Below are 19884 nucleotides of genomic sequence, written 5' to 3'. Positions count from 1 at the left end.
ACCTCAAGAAGCTTTCCTGAGGCAGCCTGTGGTCATTCGAGGCTCCCTGAGCCTCGGGTGAGGGCACTGGGGTGTGTGTGTGTGTGACAGCATCCCGTGGGGGAGGGCCATCTCAGAACTTTGCCCCGGGGCGCAGGATTGGGGAGGTCCGCCACTGGTCATAGACCACATTAAATGCAATTTCATCCTCTCTGTTGTCTTTTTATTATAAAAAAAAGGATAGGATGGTAAATCATCTCTACTTCTTAGTTCATGTTCCTGTTTCCTTGATGCACTGCTGGAGAGTCACACAAAATCACATTTTGTTCCAGATTTCTGGACAGTGGCTGGTTGCTGTCATCAGAGTTATGCTGCTTTGAAAAGTCATGACAGGTAGTGGCAGGGTCCATTCCAAGGTACCATGGTTAGAATTCCCAGACCACATTGAAGGAGGAGCTGTGCTCCCACCTCTGCACAGCTTATCATACACTCATGTGACACGTGTATAGGCCTACTATGGGTCAGTTATCTTACATTTACTTTGCCATGATAACTATATGAATTCTGGTTGAACCTGTAACTATTTTTCTCTGATGTGTAAAGTTTTTTTTTCGGTCATTTGAACTCCTTTAGCCAGGGGGTAACAAAATATTATGGACAAGTTGCAACTATTACTTTAGAGAGAATAGATAGATTTGCAATGCTAGATTTGAGGACATGGTGCCATTGGCATAGTTCTATTAAATTACCGTAGATACTCACGTATAGTATGTGAAATTTTTGCCAAGTAATCAAGCTCTAGTTCACACTTTGCCTGATCTCTGGGTCAATCAGAGGGCAGAGCCTTTCAACTTTGAACAGTTTCCTTGCTCAAGTGGCAGACAGGCCCAAGTTTCTCAAGCAGCAGGCAGGCACCAGGCAGGAAGGGCAGAGATCATTTCTATGCAACTGGGAAATTCCAACCAAAGTTAACCTTTTAATCTCCTTCCTTCTGCTGCAGCCTGGTTCTGCTTTGCAAATGCTTGCAAAGCAGGTCTGTTTTTTGAGACACCAGGATGGGACCCTCCTTCCCAGGCTACAATTCAGTGAACTATTACTTAAGAATAACACCCATGGAAAGCAGTGGGTCTACTTCTGAGTAAAAGAGTTGCAAATATCTCATCTCTCTGCTGTAAATTGAATTGCACACTCTCAGTTATGTGTTATGGGTTGTATGTTGTAAGTAGAGCTTCTGGTTTAACGCACCAGACACCTTAAAGGTGGATTTGATTCATGGTTCAACCTTTTCTACTTGCATATCCCTTGGCAGCTCATTTCTATAAATTGTACCCTTCCTATTAGCAAAATGTTTGTAATTAGTAAGACAAGCCCTCATCTCCTCCATATGAAAGCCCAGACTTCATGTATTCATCACATATTTTCTCTTTTCATCTGTTTGAAGAACAGAAGACTCTGCCTTTGCACTGTTTTGCACCAGAAGTGTGCTGAGAAATTCTGTGTGATTGATCACTTTCCATATTATGTTTCAGCTTTTTTACTGTGATGGTTTTCAATCACTGGTTCATAGATGAATTGATGACCAAAAACTAGCTATTGGTGGGGCTTTCACAGCCAACTAGTTACCTCCCTTTCAGGATGTGCATTCTGCAGCATGGCCTGCCTTTTTCTGCCATTATTCCATTCTTTTTCAAGTACCCCTAAAGGTCCTGTTAGGTGTCCCTGGGAGTACATGAATACCAGGTTGGGAACCACTGGTATGTTGTTTACAGTGCACTTACTCTGATAGTGTTTACAAAAAGGTGGTGAAGACCAGAATTTAAAAAAGAATAAAAATGTATCTTATGAACTTTTACTGTGTTTTTAATAAATTAGAGACTACAGTCCTTAGGTAACGATTAGTGGTAGGTTATTTTTCAGGATCTGGCCGTGGGTAAAATCAGACAAAACTATAGTCAGACACCCCCCTAAGTTTAACCCCCGACTTATCCAAGGGTTCTAGAAAATTCCATGATTGTTGGCTCAAAACTTGTCCTCGACTTATCTGTGGGTGGCCAGATATAGCACTAGATACAGCACTTCCAGGCGGGTGTCTGCAGTATATAGCACTAGGTCTAGCTGATTATTAAAACCCTTTTGAAATGCCTGTCTGAAATCCTTATAAAGGTAAGGCATCCCTGTCGGTAGACAAAGAAACTGATTTTCATTCTCGCAGGCTCCTCTGTAATTATAATGCTAAACTCATAAAGCGTAGCTGTTGCTTGCAGGCACAGATCAGCTAGATCTTGGCAGATGGGAAATGGGTGATACCCAAACCTCAAAGGAAACTAAACTGTGATGTTTTGAGTAAAAACTATGGTGATAGCAGAAGCTATGTGGTACATGCGCTAATTGACATTACAAGCTGGTGATTTATGCTTGGCATACTAAGTGGACTGTTTGTCTCATGTGCGTCACGACCCGCACATTTTTTAATTTTCCATACCTACAACATCGTGGAGTGATATTAACTCATGAAATCCATGGTGAATGAAGACCTTTCTTTTTCAATCCCAAGAAGCAGCTGGCACTCTCATTACTTTATAATGTGAAGGAAAGTCAATTCAGTAACATAGTTGGGGGACAGCACAGTAAGTACAGCAGGCGCCGTAATGTGCCTTATAAGTGGCCCCTCCCACTCACCCTTGGAGCCATTCAAGACAGTGACAGCAATTGCTCCAGAGCTGCTCCAAGGGCAAGTGGGAGGAACTGCTTACACAATTCAATGTGGTGCCTTCTGTACTTACTGTAGGGGTTTGAAGCAGGCATGCCCCAGCAAGAGGCCTCAGACTTGTTTCAGGGAGAGGGAGTCAAGGCACCCTGGTCCTCCTCCCTGGTTTGGCTGGTTTGCCCTGGTCTTGGGCAGGAGCTGTTGACTGCCCTGCCTCACCGGTCTTTCTGCTCTGCCTGTCATCACTGGCCACCTGCCTCTTATGGGGCTTCCTGCTTCCTCTTGCTGCTCCCCTTCCTGCCTGAGGGATTGAAAAGGAGCACCTGCTGGCAGTTGCTGGTCCTTAGGCATTCCTGGCCCCACCCCTGGTATCAATTGACCCAGTATGGGGCCCTGGCAGATGCTCTCTGCCTTCTGGGACCCCTATCCTGGTAAGTTGGGGTCCGTGGGGAGTGGGGGAACCCCGACACTTACCGTGTTGCCCCCCCGGCTATGTTACTGAGGGCACAATCCTGAGCCACCTTGGGCCTTGTGCTGGCCCGGAGTTGTTACAAAATTGCTGATCTCGGCATTATAATATTAGCCGTTTTGTTCTCAATACCCTTCCTACTGATCCCAAGCCTTCTTCACTGCCACCGCACATTGGGTCGACACTTTCATTGACCTGTCCACCACCACCCCAAGATCTCTCTCCTGATTTGTCACAAACAGCTCAGAACCCATCAGCCTATATGTGAAGTTTTGATTTTTTGCCCCAATGTGCATGACTTTACACTTACTTACATTGAAGCGCATCTGCCATTTTGCTGCCCATTCTGCCAATCTGGAGAGATCCTTCTGGAGCTCCTCGCAATCACTTCTAGTCTTCACCACTCAGAAAAGTTTGGTGTCGTCTGCAAACTTTGCAACCTCACTGCTCAACCCTGTCTCCAGGTCATTTATGAAGAGGTTGAAAAGCACCGGTCCCAGGACAGATCCTTGGGGCACACCGCTTTTCACTTCTCTCCATTGTGAAAATTGCCCATTGACACCCCCTCTCTGTTTCCTGGCCTTCAACCAGTTTTCAATCCATGAGAGGACCTGTCCTCTAATTTCCTGACTGTGGAGTTTTTTCAGTAGCCTTTGATGAGGGACCGTGTCGAACACCTTCTGAAAGTCCAGATATATAATGTCCACGGGTTCTCCCGCATCCACATGCCTGTTGACCTTTTCAAAGAATTCTATAAGGTTTGTGAGGCAAGACTTCCCCTTACAGAAGCCATGCTGATTCTCCCTCAGCAAGGCCTGTTCATCTATGTGTTTTGAGATCCTATCTTTGATGAGGCATTCCACCATCTTACCCAGTATAGATGTTAGGCTGACCGGCCTATAGTTTCCCGGTTCCCCCCTCTTTCCCTTTTTAAAGATAGGCGTGACATTTGCTATCCTCCAATCTTCTGGCACCGTGGCCGTTTTGAGGGACAAGTTGCATACCTTAGTCAAGAGATCAGCAACTTCATTCTTCAATTCCTTAATAACTCTTGGGTGGATGCCATCAGGGCCCGGTGACTTAGTGATCTTTAATTTATCAATGAGGTCTGAAACATCTTCTCTTTTAACCTCTGTCTGACTTAACTCCTCGGTCAGGAGGGGACGTTCGGGCAGCGGTATCTGCCCGAGGTCTTCTGCCGTGAAGACAGATGCAAAGAACTCATTTAATTTCTCTGCAATCTCTAAGTCTCCTTTTATCTCCCCTTTCCCTCCCTCACCATCCAGAGGGCCAACCACTTCCAGCAACCATTCCACTGCTTGCTGGGCTGTGGCCACTAGGTCACATGGCCAGAGGCTCTGCTGGCCGGCAGCAGCTCACTGAAACTTCTGTCCCGTGGACACTTCTGATAACTAATGAAGTCAAGCTGACAGAAGAGGGACAGAGGATACAGACCCCTCTAAGACCCAGCCTCTCTGCTCAGAGAAGTAGTCTGGCCAAAGCAGGCATTTCAAGGTGTTTCAAAGTTTGTCTATGTGGAACCACCAACATAGCGAAAAATAAAAGATTCCAATTACATCCTATTCAGGCAGGGTGAAGGAAGACAGCCATTTACATCTGCCACTCTCTTCTATCAGATCTGTTGGGAGGTGGTAATTCTGGTGCTTCAGTAGATATTGTATATATCTCCATATATCTCCCTATCCCCTGTTCTTAGAAAGCAAGACTCTCCAGGCTGCATAGTGGTATCTAGAGGTCTACATGTGATCTGCAGCCTGCATATGACATTCATAGTACATCCAACTATTGAACTGGAAGTCACTCAAGGCTAATAAGGTGTATCTCCTCTAATTAGTAGTTTCTGACCATCAGCCGGCAGAATGCACCAGATTCCTTGCGGTACATAGGCACTCTTCCATTATTATCTTTCCAAGAGCTCTGAGTGCTTTAATGGCTGCTTTGATGGTAGAAGTAAAAAGAGCAGATAAGCAGAAACTGTTGATATTGTTCAGAGGTGCAGCATATGTGTCATTAGTTTTCTCAAGATGGCACTTAGCTCTGATACTGTGATGCTGTGCAGGAACTGTTTTTCAGATGGACAAGACCCAATTATCACTTTTTAGGAACACAATGAAACCAGAAGTTTTCTACTGTGAGGTGCATAAGGAGGGAACCTTACCTGGCACATAATGGGAACTGGACCTCTTAAAACATGACTGTAAGCTATTCTTTTATTTCATGATCATTCCTTTTGTCACTGTGTTAGGTCATTATTTCTGCTTGAGCTTCTTGCTATGGGCTGCTAGAGATGGCCATTCTAGCAAAGGGACTGGGAAAATGTGATTCCACTGAGCTTAAAAACACACACACCTAAGTGAAAAAACATGGACAGAGCTGTTGACATATCTTATCTTGGTTGTCAGAAATCAGTTGTGAATGGATCCATGACACATGGCTAGACAGTCCAAGCATTTATTGGAACTTATCCTGAATTCATTGGATGGTATTTTGGCATTAAAAAAAGAAAGCTTTCCATTGACTTTCCAGACACTAGAAAAATGTTATACTCTTCCCTTCATCAATACTGTAGTTGTCTTTATATTTGTATTCTCATGTCTTTCCATCACTCCATGTTGTCTTACCTACACATACTATCTGTTAATATTCTTCCATCTTCTCAATCATTCATAGATGCAAAGACATCTGTCAAAAACTTTTGAGATATGTTGGGCATGCTTTAGTACCCACATAGATAAATGCTAGCAACTATTATTTTGCTTCCTGCAATGTTGTGGTACTAAAGATGGAATTTGAGCACATTATTTGTGGCTCATGTTACTGTAGAATCCTCAAGTTAAAGACTAGTTTCACCCTGGAATTTCACCTTTAGTTAGGTTTTGCTCATGTATTCAGTCAGCAAGTGAACATGAAGCAAGAAAAAAAAATCTTTTTAGAGGCTGATTCATGCATTAGCGATGTCCACTTTTTGAAAAAGCACAGATAAGTGATTGACTGTGAGCAAATGCATGTATGGTGTGGGATGCTTGAAGAATATTGCTCCAAAACATAATAAAACAAGGAGCTGGATACTATATAGTAATATCCATTTTTTTCTTTTGTTCTTTCATGATGAAAAATTAAAAGTCATTTACCCTATGTGATCGGTTCTTTTCAAACATCTCTAAATGAATCACTGTTTCATGGGTTTATATGGTAAAGGTGCGCATGTAAATAAGTTGGCTTAGGATAAAAAAAAATAGTGAAATGATATGCATGTATATAGCTCTCTATTGTCACCCTTACTCCAATTGCTAGCCACTCTGCAACTCAGATTGGAAGCATCATGGATGAAATATAGAGCTTTTTAGAGATAAGAAGGTGGAATCATAATTGTTTTTCAGGTCAGAATTTCAGTGGTCTTCTGTTAAGAAGAATTGGTGAAGGGAAACAAAAATTCTGGTTTAAATTAGTCTGCCATGGAGAATAGATCTTCCTTTACTCATATTGGCTATATCAAGAATATAACCTCTGCATATTATCATTTATTTTTGTTTAATCTCTTTGAGGAATTATTTTGGAGGGATGCCAATTGAAATTTTGAATTGTTCATTTTGCAGTCAAAGACATTTTTCAGAAGGAAAGCAACACAAAAGCGTGTGTGGTTTGTGTTAAGGGTATGTGCTGACTTCAGAGGGCTTACATTTTAAAGCAAGTTGTGAATGATGAATGAGCACACCTACTGTGCTTAAAATATGCAGAATATGCTGTGTTAATCAGAAGAGGAATAGGGCATTCAGCATGGAATGTGCACTTGTGTGTGTGGGTTCATTTCATTTTGATCTTAATTTTTATATCCCTAAATTGACTGCTGTAAAATTAATCCAACTAGCCAGTATTTCCAGTGTATAATTTATCTGAGCGTGGATATTACATTTATCCAAATAAGACCATGGCCTGTTAAAAACACAGACTCTATTTTAAATAGTGATGTACAGAATATAATCTATAGATGCACTGCCCCTGACTTCTATAGTAGGTGAACCATACTTACAGGACAGTCCTATGCACATCTACTCAGGTGTCATTGATTTCAGTGGGATTTACTCCCAGTTAAGTGTGTATAGGATTGTAGCCGCACAGCCCAATCCTATGCATGTCTACTCAGAAGTAAGTCTCATCAGAGTCAATGGGGTTTACTCCCAGGAAAGTGTGGATAGGATTGAGCTGTCAACTGGGTTTACTTCTCAGTAAATATGTCTAGGATTGCACTGCTAGAATCTTTTCTCAGATCCTGGTGGTATTGTAGTTTCCGTGTCACTTCTGTTTGTGGGCCCTTTTCAGTTTTGCTTTTTGCTCCATACATATAGGACAATTCATGTCTTTTTCAAAACATACTCTAGTCTAGACAGTTCTTGCAGCTCTTGGAACAGTGTTTCATTGAGACTGACTGATAATATGTTTCAGGAAGGTCTACTAGGAGGAAAATGGATTTCTCCATATAGCTTGTTACCAGAGCCGAAAGCATCCTTGTCACAAAATCCACCCCTTATTTCTTCACTATCTTTAACTCAAGAATAATCAAGAGATGATTATTGAAGTTGAGTAGTTATTATTAGTTCAAGTGAAACTTGCCCGTTGAATGAATAAGGTGCCAGACATCTGAAAGTTTTCTGCTTAAAGTTGAAAACACTGCCTTGGACATGCCTATCTTGTTCTTCGGTTTTCTCTGGCACCGGAAAAGGAGGATGTGCATGCGCTGGACACTGCTCCAGGCTCTTTGTCTTTGCTGGAGCTCCAACCAATGTTTTGCACTTTAAATCACAATTGGTTTGACTGCCAACATACAAATGTACTATGACCTCTTAGTTGTCCTCAGCCCACCATTTGGGTACTGCCAATCTATAATAATGTGAAATCTTTTCAAAGATTATTCAGCTACAGACTGAGAAAGAGACAGGAAGTCAAAGTCTCATTCTGGGATTGATTAGAATGCGTCAGGCAGATATGAAGACAAATGATTGTCTCTTTGATTGTCTTCTATTGCTAGTGCTCTTGTGGTTAAACCACAGAGACAGACATCAAGAAGCTTGGGTTTTTTTGTATCTCTGATACAGACTAATAATTTGGACAAGTCACTCAGTCTTATATCACACTTTTCCTCTGTGGGAAATGTAATCTATTAATACGGCATAGTTCTGTGAGTCTTGAGAGCACAATCCTATGCATGTCTACTCAGAGGAAAGTCCAATTTATGTCAATGGGACTTACTCCCAGGTAAGTGCATAGGATTGAACCTTGAATTCTTTTTACTGTACTGCTACTTATCAAATACATTCTTGATCCAGAACTCGATCTGTAGAAGTCCTATTGTCAAGAAGCTTCCATTCAGATCAGGGCTGACCTATCCATGGGGCCAGCTAAAGCCTCAGGCAGTAATTGGTGGGCTGTGCCAATTGCTTGCCTCCCCTGCAGCCCCTTCTCCTGCCACTCCCTGGATTGGAAAAGGAAGCAGTGGACAGAGGAAGAGGAAGTATGGAAAGGAGGAGAGTGCTGAGCTGAACATTGTTGAGTGGGAGGAGCAGAGGCTGGCAACTCATTGGGCTTACTGAATGAGGTGGAAGAGCACTTGGAGGAGAAGCATTTAGCATGTCGCTTCAGGTGTCAGGAAGTCTTGGGCTGGGCCTATTCCAGATATACTTGTTTCATTTCCATTGCTCACAAGTTGATTCAGTTGCTGTGTCAGGACATTCTATGGAATATCTCGACTCACAAGCCCAGTGATTCACACGATCAAGGCCATTAATTTAGTGGACTTCCAAGTTCCAAAAAGACTTCTGATGCCATTCCCATCCCATTTGTGTCATTAGCAATGATAGCTGGAGTGGACTTCACTATTAAACAGTTTTCATGTGAAGACCGATGATATGCAGTGTACATGTGAATGTTGCACTGTGCTTGATGCTCTACCGCATATTTGACCTTGCACTTCTATCTGCCTCCCAAGAATATATTTAACCTGCAATTTATTCCTGAGCAGTGACTCTTGCAGAAATCCCAAAGAAATCAGTGGGCTGAAGGCTGCCCTGCAATACACTCATACAACCTCCTTTGTAGTCAACGGGATGAAATTGACTGTAGGGTTGTAGTCTGTCATCCTCAGTGTGACAAATGAAGCTATCCATAGAAAGAAGCTTCTGTGCACACATTCCTTTGCGTGATGTGGAATTGTACATCTGCAAATTCACAGCTCCTGATGCATATCCAGTGGCAAGTAAGCCAATGCAATCCCCATCTATGGCTGCTACACTATTGTCTCTATGCTGCCACAAAACATTGCTGCTAAGCAGTGGAGTACCTAGCGAGGTCAAAGCATTACATTTTTCAGGTGCGTGAATGTGCCATGCAAGCAGCCCCCCTCCCCTTTGGAGCCATTCCTGGTGCTGGGAGTTAAATGGAGACATTGTGACATCAATGTGACATCACTGTCACATCAGTTTTGCTCCCACTGCCCAGAATGGCTCCAAAGGGGAGCGGCCGCTTGCATAGCATGTTCAGATGCCTGCAAAACTTAGTGCTTTGCACCCCCTCTAGCTACTCCACTACTGCTAAGCCATTTACTGTAGTAGTAGAAATGTACTTCATGAACACTACCATGTGAAGACTTTTACTAACTGCTCCTGCTAACTGGGTAAGAGGTACTTTTTCAAGTGGGTGCTCTTCTTCTTAGCAGGGGGAGAGTAACTGGCCCACCTCACCCCAGCAGTGTCTTTTCTAGTGGCTGTCTGCTGGTGTTCTTTTGCATCTTTTTAGATTGTGAGCCCTTTTGGGATAGGGAGCCATTAGATATTTGGTTTTATCTGTAAACCGCTTTGTGAACTTTTTGTTGAAAAGTGGTATTTAAATACTACTACTACTACTACTACCACTACTACTACTACTTGAATGCAATTTGAAACAGCATCCACAAAGTGCACGTTTTGCGTGAACCACTTCTACTGTTTTTGGTACATCTGTACATTTACTCAACATTTATTCAACATCTTTACTTGGTTGTAAAGTCACTGAGACCCAGTGTACATGTGAAACAAGCTGTCCAATCCTATTACCCCTGCATTCAATGGTGTGGGGGGGGGGGAGGGAGAAATTGGATGGCCAGCAGGCCAGCAGTAGGCCTGTGGGTCCCTTGGGACATACACCAGCCATTTTGCTGGCATATATCCAAGGAGAGAAAAGGGGTGGGGCATCCTGGGAAAGTGGGATTAGGATCTGACACACACAGCTGCCACTGAGATCCAGCCCTTGCCCTCCCTGTTTCACTCTCCCAGATCCATTCCAAAATTGCCCTTGCCCTCACTCTCCCTGCCCACAGTACGACTGCCACCGGCTTAACAGCACCAACAGAGGCTTTGGGATCCAGTGCTGCATGTGCTGTGCTCCTGCTCATTTGTGGAAGCGCACAACAGAGGTCCAGCTTTTGTGCTGCCATAGAGTCTTTTGCTACCAGAACACTAGTATAGTATTGGGGCCAAAGTGTGCTACACAAAAACTATACTACAATGAAACTCCATGGGCTGGTATCCCATTTAGCAGGTCACCCCTGTCAACACTTCCAACAGTAGTATGGCAAGGTGGCAAACGGAGCTCTGATATGTGTAATACATACCAGTCACCCAGTTGAAGACATGATGTCAGGTGCATGGTACTCCACTCAAGTATGTATTGACTTTTTTGTTTCTTTAGATTTATAGCCCCCCCCCCCAATGATGGAATGATACCAATAACACAATAATGCTAATTTACACTCAAAGTTCATGTGCATGGACACAGCCCAACAGCCTTAATCCTCTGCTTGATTCAATAACACACCCAGCATCTCATGAGGTGTGAAATCAATAGAGCATCCTAATTGGTGTGGTTAGAAGGACGGAGGTATAAATATGCAAGTCTGTGACACAAACAGCCCAAAGCATTGTATCTTTTTAGATTACACTTCTATACCCACTTACCTGGGAGTAAATTCCATTTAACTCAATGGCAGTAGACATCATAGGATTGCACTCTTACTTGCATTTACCTCAGCATAAATTACAAATTGTCCTATCTCATTTAGGCCTGTCAGTTAATAATTCCCTTGCTTCCTTTCTTCTCCTAAAAGACTCAGGTTGCAATGCTACACACACTTACTGGAGAATCAATCCCACTGCACTTCGTGGACCTTCCTTCTGAGTTAACATGCATCGTGCTGGGCTGTTCATTTGGGATATCACAGAAATTTTCTGTCCTCATTTCCAGTATGGCAATAAGTGCATTTTGTTTCTTCACAGCTCTTGCTCCTTGATCTCACTTGGCAATCCATTCATGGACACTTCAAATGATACAATTCTTTGAAAGGATCCATTGATTACAAGTAGGTTCATGTTTTCATTTTTTTTAAACTGGTATATATAACACAGCAGAGAACATGATCAACACTGCATCTAATTGTACATACTTCCTTTAGGTGGTGCCATTGTGTCTTTGAATAAAACAAAGTTAAAGAGTCCAACCAGGATATCTGAGAAATGTTAATAGGAGGAAGCCTGACTGAGTGCATCTTTTTATCCCAATACACTCAGAATGTCTCAGAGTATAAAGGTGTCAGTGTACAGGATGTAGTGATGGAGTGTTTCTCTGAAGGCATTGGCAGAGATAAATAAAGAGAAAACACAATAAAGCAAAAGGGAGAAGGGGCAATTCCATCCTATTTGCATTTAATCACGGAAATTTTCTCTTTAAAAACCAATGCTCAAACTTCAATTTTAGCATCAAAATGCCAGTTAACAGGAAAGATATAATGCCATTCTTTTTAGAAGTGGCTCTTCGCTGTAGCATTTGTCATCCTGGGGACCAACAGTAATACTAAGATACAAAATATTGGTTGGAAATTATTAGTACCCTAGTGGATAAACCAGTTCAGCCAGAATACTGGGATTTGGGAAAAATGTATTCCCACTGGTTGTTGCTGTTAGCGAAATGGACAGATCCAATCCAAGTTTGGGGATCGGCCCATCAATAAGTTCTGAAACTTTTGTTTCGAAATGTACGAAAAAAGGAATGTTTAATCTAGAACAGTGTTTGTCAAACAGTGGTACTTGATGTGGTGTCTGGTGGTATATGTGGACCCCCCTAGACCCACTACTACTTAGCAGTGAGACCAGCAATGCAATGCAACAAATAGTAGGAGTCTTGGCCCCAGAGTGTGCTTTTAATAAGCTCAAAAAAAAAACAAAAAAAAAAACCCACACATCCCCCATGAGCATCTTACTGGTGTTTGTTGTATTGCATCTGGCCTCCCAATCTAGAAGTAACTGACTATGACATCATTACCAGTTACTTCAGGTGATACTTCCAATAGGTGGACTATGTGAAGTATACAGCAGGAACAAATGTTGAGAAACTCTGTTCTAGAGGCAGGATGCTTTCAAGGGTGAAAAATGGGGAAAGGTTAGAAAGGTGAAAAAGACACATTAAAAGCCAATTAAAAGACTGAAATATGCCATTATATATCCATACATGCTGGAGCAAGATATACAGGTCTGACAGACATGCCCCAGACACTAGTGCATTTTCAGAAACATACTGGGAAAAAACATTACATAGGGAAGCAAGGTCAGTGCACCCCACACAAGTAAGAAAAGGGAGAAGGGGAATGTGAAGCCATCACACATTGATGCTGCATCTGCATCTCCATCTCACATCTCTTCCTCTCCTTTCTCTTCCTTTTGTAGTGCTTGCCAAACGTTAAAGATCACCTCCAAATGGAATATAAACACTGAGCTTAAAATACACTTTTAAGAGAAATAAATATATAATGCTACTCTGAAATCTGAACAGCTGAATTAGAACTTACTGCCACCGTGGGGAAGCCCACTGGCTGGGAGCTCGCTTCTGCCGGATGCCCAAGGTGTATGGGCCCTGGGCCAGATCCTGGACATGATGGCACTTTTAGCCCTCAGCGGTTGCCTTGAATGCCTGTTGTATGATAGGAATTTGACAGCCCTGGGCTAGAATGTGCTCTAGCTCTAGCTCCAATGCACTAGCTCAGTGATTCCCAAACTTTGTCGAGACCCTAGAGCAGCCATTTTCAACCACTGTGCTGTGGCACACTAGTATGCCGTGAGTGGTCCACAGGTGTGCCACAGGAATTTGGGGGAAGGTCATTTATTAATAGGGACAATGGAAGATGTGAGTCCCCACTGGCAGCATGGTGTGCCTTGTCAATTGTCAAAAACCTGGTGGTGTGCCTTGACCATTTTAATGCCTTGTCAGTGTGCCATGAGATGGAAAAGGTTGAAAATCACTGCCCTAGAGACTGCTGCCTGATGTATAAACGCCAAGGGGTGTGGTTAGCAGTGTTCCCCCCTCAGGAAGAAGCAGCTTATCTCACCCTTGCTGCACATAGTCTAAATTGCCTTGTCAGTTTCATGAACCACAAAAGATTGGGTCATGACCCACTGGTGGGTCCCTGTCCCACAGATTGGGAACCACTGCTCTAAGTCTCCATTCTTCCACACTTCCTCTTCCATTCCATTCCCCTCTTCCTTTCTAAGTACAGATACTGGGTGGAGGACAAGCAGAGGTGGCTAGTGTAGCATTGGGTAAAGGGGTCAGCATTTATGATACTACCTCAGGCACTAGGAGGTCTTGGGCCAACTCTGTCAGGGCTAGAAATAAAGGCTTCAATCCTGTCCACACTTACCTGGAAGTAAGCAACATTGACTATAATGAGACTTCTGAGTAGTCATGGTATGGGATGAAAAATTGGGATTTGGGGACTCTGAAGAAGTTGCTAATGACACCCCCAGAAAATCTATAACTTATTCAGTTTCCCAAAGAAGATACAATCATTGTACAGCAGAGGGGGGGGGGCATGATTGAGACGTACAAAATTAGGCAGGGGGTGGACAGAGTGGATAGAGAGATGCTTTACCCTCTCACACAACACCAGAACCAGGGCACATCCACTAAAATTGAGAATTGGGAGAGTTAGGACAGACAAAAGAAAATATTTCTTTACTCAGCATGTGGTTGGTCTATGGAACTCCTTGTCACAGCATGTGGTGATGTCATCTGGTCTAGATGCCTTTAAAAGGGGATTGGAAAAGTTTCTGGAGGAAAAATCCACTATGGGTTACAAGCCATAATGGGTATGTGCAATAATGGGTAGGTGATTTTAGAAATGGGCTACGTCAGAATGCCAAATGCAAGGGAGGGCACCAGGATGCAGGTCTCTTGTTGTCTTGTGTGCTCCCTGAGGCATTTGGTGGGCCACTATGAAATACAGGAAGCTGGACTAGATGGGCCTTTGGCCTGATCCAGCAGGGCTCTTCTTATGTTTGAGTGTCAAACATAAGGCCCATGGGCCAAATGTAGCCCCTGGCAGTTTATCTGGACCCTGTAATAATTAAGCTCTCCCAGCTTGATAATTGGGATCTCTCATATCTTGGGCTCTCTCATATCTTGAAAATGATGTCACTTTCTGCTTAATGTGGTCACTTCCAGCCCTCAGCAAGCACGATCAGTGCTTACTTCCGTCCTCTGAATGAAATGAGTTTGATAGCACTGCTCTAGTCTAGAGCATGTCTCACCTGATGATCAGTGGACCTTCAGGTGTGGTGAAAAAAACCTGTGTTGTATGTTTAAATGCTTTGTTTTGTTCATGCGCACACATATTCAGTCATGAAGACGAATTGTACAATTCAGCCCCAAAGACATATTTTTTTAAACAGCTGGAAGAATCATATTGTGATTACCCAGAGAGAGTGCAAGCTGCCTCGCTATGGTGACTTTCTGCAGGTATGTGCAGTAAGCAGGTGTTCCTCTATAGGCACATCTCCAGATTCAAGTATGTGTTACTAGATGTAGTACAGATCTGGCATTCCTTCTAGTGGCTTGGGGAGGAGGGACTGGGGGGAGAGAATAGAAGCCAACTGAATGGAGAAGTCATTTTTATCAATCATACTTGATTCTCTTCTCTTTCCCTTAATGCTTTGATCTGTCATATAAAACTGATACTTTGGATGCTTTCCAGTCCCTTAACTTCAGAATCTGAAAGGGCTCTGGACTAGCTGCTGAAAGGATGTGTTTGCAATTATACATTTGAAAATATTTTTCCCTTCTTCGAGATAACATTCTTTTTGTGTTACCACACACTTCTGCTGTCTCATTTTTCTTCTCCTGTGGCACTGGAGCTTGTATGTCCTTGTTGCATGGCCCCCAGCCTTCCCCCAACAAATATCTTCAAAGGCAGTCTTGAAATTTGCTGATGCCGTTATTCCGGAGTAGCCCCTCTAAAGCAAACAAAATTAGCTTTATCTACTGTGCTCATCATAGCCAACACCTAAAATTCAAGGAAGTAGGATGACTGGAAGGAATACAAACCACTGAACACTTCAGTAGGTAAACTGACATCTTCAGAACCTCTCAACTGAGCTGGATACTACAGTGTGTGAGAACCTGTGACAAAGAGGAAGATGCTTAGGTTCCTTGTCCCTCAAGAATAAGGAAGTGAGACTGCAATTCTAACCATACCTTGCTGGGAGTAAGCCGCATTGCCTATAGTGGGACTTACTTCTGAGTAGACTTGCATAGGATTGGGCTTTAAATGAGCAAATCCAAGGTAAAAAAATTTGCTCCAGTTTATGGACAGAATCAAGCCAAAAGTCCAATGTCACTGGTTCAGGATTTCATCTTTTCTTTTGTTCAATGGTATTCCAGCAAATAGTATCTCCTCTCATCCATACATTCACCTTCTTCCAGTTTTAGGCACTTGATGGGTTACAGTGGCCACTGTACATGGGTTTATATCTCCAAATAGTACCAAAGAACATTTCTAGCATATCTGCATGTGACTCAGATTCATTCATTAGCATGGCTAATGGCCAAAAGTTCACAGCAGATGCTCATTTAAAATCCTTCCTTTGCTTCTGATGCTTCATATGTACCAGTTTGGTTATATAATGCAACTGGCCACAGTACCTTTCTTACCTGTAGCACTTCTAAGTATTTATAGCACAGCAATCACAATTAAAGTGTAATGTTAACAGCCCTCAGGAACAAAATTGTTTTCAGCTTCTGCTTACAGCAGGGGAAAGAAGAACTGTGTCTGATCTCCCCAAGGAGGGAGTTCCAAAGTTGCAGTGGCACCACTTACAGACCCTGCTCCTGGTAGCCACCAACCTCATGTCTGACAGAGATGGATCAAAAACCAGGACGCATATGGCTGATCTCAGGGCCTGGGCAGGTTCATATAGGGTCTTTGTATAGTATAAATGTATGATATCTTCTTAATACATTTATTTTGCTTATTTATAAATGTATGGAGCATCTTTTTTAGAAATGGGCTATGTCAGAAGGCCAGGTGCAAGGGAGGGCACCAGGATGCAGGTCTCTTGTTATCTGGTGTGCTCCCTGGGGCATTTGGTGGGCCGCTGTGAGATACAGGAAGCTGGACTAGATGGGCCTATGGCCTGATCCAGTGGGGCTGTTCTTATGTTCTTATGTGTACAGACTATACGGTCCTAATTCTATACAGTATATAAAATACTGTGAAAATAAAATTACCTAGTTTTGTCGTTTGTGAATATGTCAAGTATTATTGGTTCATTTTCTTGCACTAGCATTAATGGGACTACACTGGCATAGTGGCAACAGAGGATTTGGGGAAAGGGTTTAGCTCAGGGGTGTCAAACGTTTGGCCCTCAGGCTGGATGCGACCCCCAGAAGCTCTTTATCTGGTCCCTGTGATAACTGAGCTCTTCCAGAGCTGCCCCCTTCAGCAGTGCCACTTCTCTGGGAGGGAGAGACAGAAGGAGGTTTCAAAAGGCAAGGGACACTATGAGGTAAGGGGTAGAGCAAGAGGGATGAGAGAGGGAGATGCTGCCAGGATGCTGGAAGAGCCCAATTATCACATGGGCTGCCCTTTAAGCAGTGCCACGTTGCAGAGCACCTCTCAGCTGCTGAGCTGTGATGTGACACTTTGGCAGAAGCGACGCTGCTGAACAGGCAGGCCACGTGATAATTGGGCTCTCTCTTGAAAATAGGATCAAGATTTGCACATTTTCTCTTCTGTCATTTCCAGCAAAGGAGTTTCTACAATAAAGTGCTTATTTCTGACCATCATCTGTTTAATGACATCACTTCCTGCTTAGTTATGTCACTTCTGGCCGTCAGCAGGTGCCATGAATGCGATTTGGCCCACTATATGGCACGGGTTTGTCACCCCTGGTTTAGCTGATACCTTCCATGATCCCCTGTGAGAAGGCAGGCTATAAATATAAATAAATGAGCCAACTATAGTTAAGTCTAATTTGGTGTACAAAGAAAACCAGAGCACTGTGTGGTGTGTCAGTAGATTGTCACTGCTCTTGTCTCTGGAATAGTGCCAGGCCGCACACCCTACCGAGATCAGGGGCTGCACAGCACTGCAACCTGAATTCCTCCTCCGATCTGCATATTTGCTGCACTGACTAAACAAGATCAAGGAGGTGTCACTGGATAATCTTTCGGTCTTACCCTTTTGTGACTAATTTCTTTTCAATGTGGGAACAGAATTCTGACATGCATGACACAAGCAGAATACTTGGGAATTAGTTCCATTAAAGCCATGCCATATGACTTATAGGGCATGCAAAGAAGCATCGTTGTGCTCACTGGAAGGGCTTTCCTATCATTGGAGAAGACGGGGTGGGCATCAATGCATGTTCCTTAATTTGTATCCTATTTATATTAATGCGCATGGGGGCATGGGCAGACTTTTAATTAAAAATGACATCACTGTGCTTCTGCTCGCACTTTCCAAAGCTGTCCACATCTACTAATGCTGCCTGTTTTCAGTTGTCAATGATCCTATTATGAATGGTAACCTCATTACACAAACCCAGCTAAATGGTGGAATTTCAAATGGGGTTTTGTGGCTTTTAGAACCTAAACAGCTAGAACAAGCACAAAGGCAGTTGCGGTCAGGCTGCTTCCTCTCTTACCACAGCAGTTGTGGAGATGCCATTCCAGTGACCACTTCTTCTACAATGAGTCAGTTTCATTTTTAACAATCTGACTCAGTTCTCTTCAAAGCAGGGGGAGGGAATGGGGAAGCATGTTATTCCAGCATGATTCTTGTATGCCTGACTTTATACAAAGGGGGTCAAAGCAAATGTTACCCCTTGGGATCCAGCCAGAAGATAGGCTACTGTCAGCTGCGGAGGTCCTGTCCTCTGGAAGGGGCAGAGCTTTGGGAAAAACTGCATCGGCAAAGGCAATGCCAAACCTGATTTTGTATTTTGAAGAGGACTGAGTTGGCTTGTTTCAAAAAACAAAACACGATGGTCACATTTCGAAAACAAAAACCACACTTTTGAAATTGTCAAAATTATGGTTCTGACAAGGATGGAATTTGGAGTTTGCCAATGCCATTTTCTCCAGCTAAGTGTTCTGAAGAACTCATACTGGAACTCATAACATCAAAAATCACAGAAAATGTTTATTTTCTTTCCACTTTTGCAACCAGTTATACTGTGACCTTTGCTCTTGCAATTTGGTATTCAACTTCTAGCTTGCTTTTTATTTCAGCCCTAAACGTGAAAAACAGGCAAATAATTTCCAAGTCATAACTCAGTACTCCTGATGTGCACATCCCAGCTCTCTATTATGTCAGCCAGGCATTATTGAACTGACTGGATACATCTTCTGATGCAAATAGTAATTCATAGCCACATCCAGGACTACCCGTCTATGCACATAAACTATGTGCCAGCAACCTCAGACAGATGTGGGCCAATGTCTCCATTGGATTTTAAGGACCCCGGGATTGCACCTTCAAATGATGAAGCAAACATAAGTCAATTTTGTTCTTTTTATAATACAATAAAAATATATTTTATTTAATTTATAAAAAATATAAAATGGCAAACAATTATGAAAAACGTCCCAGCACTTTAATGAATGGTGTGGAGTAAAACTTTTGTCTGCTACCCTCACTATGCTGTTAGTCTCATGCCACATCAAGTAAGAAATACAAATTTAGAGTTACACCAGAAAGTTACTGAGCACAGCTTCCAGCAGCTGCAGATTTTAAGTACCTTCCCTATTAAATCCACCATGAGGGAATGCAGCAGTTTCCAAACTTTCATGAAATGTAAGAATGTCTCTTTTTCTCTTCAAATGAGTCACAGTGGTTTTTGTTTTGTTTTGTTTTGCAGTTTTTTGAGCTTCTCTTAAGGTTATGGAGTGGTCAAGCGAAGCGGAACAGGGATTTTTTGAAATCAGGAAGCCTGGCTGCAGTTTCATTGAGAAAAAAGGCCATTCCTGGGTTTGATTGAAAAATAAATCTACTGCTCTCAGTGAACCTTTGAAGTTCTCCAGCCCAGTAATTGTTTCACGACATTTGCAGCTTGAGGCAGCAAGAATGTTTGTGGTTGTTTTAAAGGCATCTGACTGTGGATTCCATTTTTTTTTCTAATTTGGGGTTTTTCTCTTCCCCCCTCCCAACTTTCCCCATTTGGAGCCTCAAGCCTTTGCTCCTCACCCTACACACTGTATGAACTGCCTTTCTGTGAAAGGACTGAGTGCAGCCATTGTAGCACAAATATTCAAGCATGCTTAATTCGGACCGAATCTTAGATTGCTTCTTTGAGTAACAGTCGATTTTTTAACTGCACACTCCATCAATACTGCATTTGGAGCTTGGCTTCCA

At 42.9% G+C, this 19884-nt stretch overlaps 1 long non-coding RNA gene across 1 annotated transcript in view; it reads left to right on the top strand.

The window, feature by feature from the left end:
* The window catches only part of LOC136637939 (uncharacterized), a 50890-nt gene extending 31431 nt beyond the window's left edge, over positions 1 to 19459 (top strand). Inside the window, exons 2-3 of the long non-coding RNA XR_010793586.1 lie at positions 11480 to 11562; positions 19391 to 19459. This is a non-coding gene — a long non-coding RNA (uncharacterized lncRNA). The remainder of the gene's footprint in view (positions 1 to 11479; positions 11563 to 19390) is intronic.
* The last annotated feature ends 425 nt before the right edge of the window (positions 19460 to 19884 follow it).

This window comes from Tiliqua scincoides, chromosome 1 (genome assembly GCF_035046505.1).
Source record: "Tiliqua scincoides isolate rTilSci1 chromosome 1, rTilSci1.hap2, whole genome shotgun sequence".
NCBI lineage: Eukaryota > Metazoa > Chordata > Lepidosauria > Squamata > Scincidae > Tiliqua > Tiliqua scincoides.
This window is presented reverse-complemented; position numbering and strand designations above follow the sequence as displayed.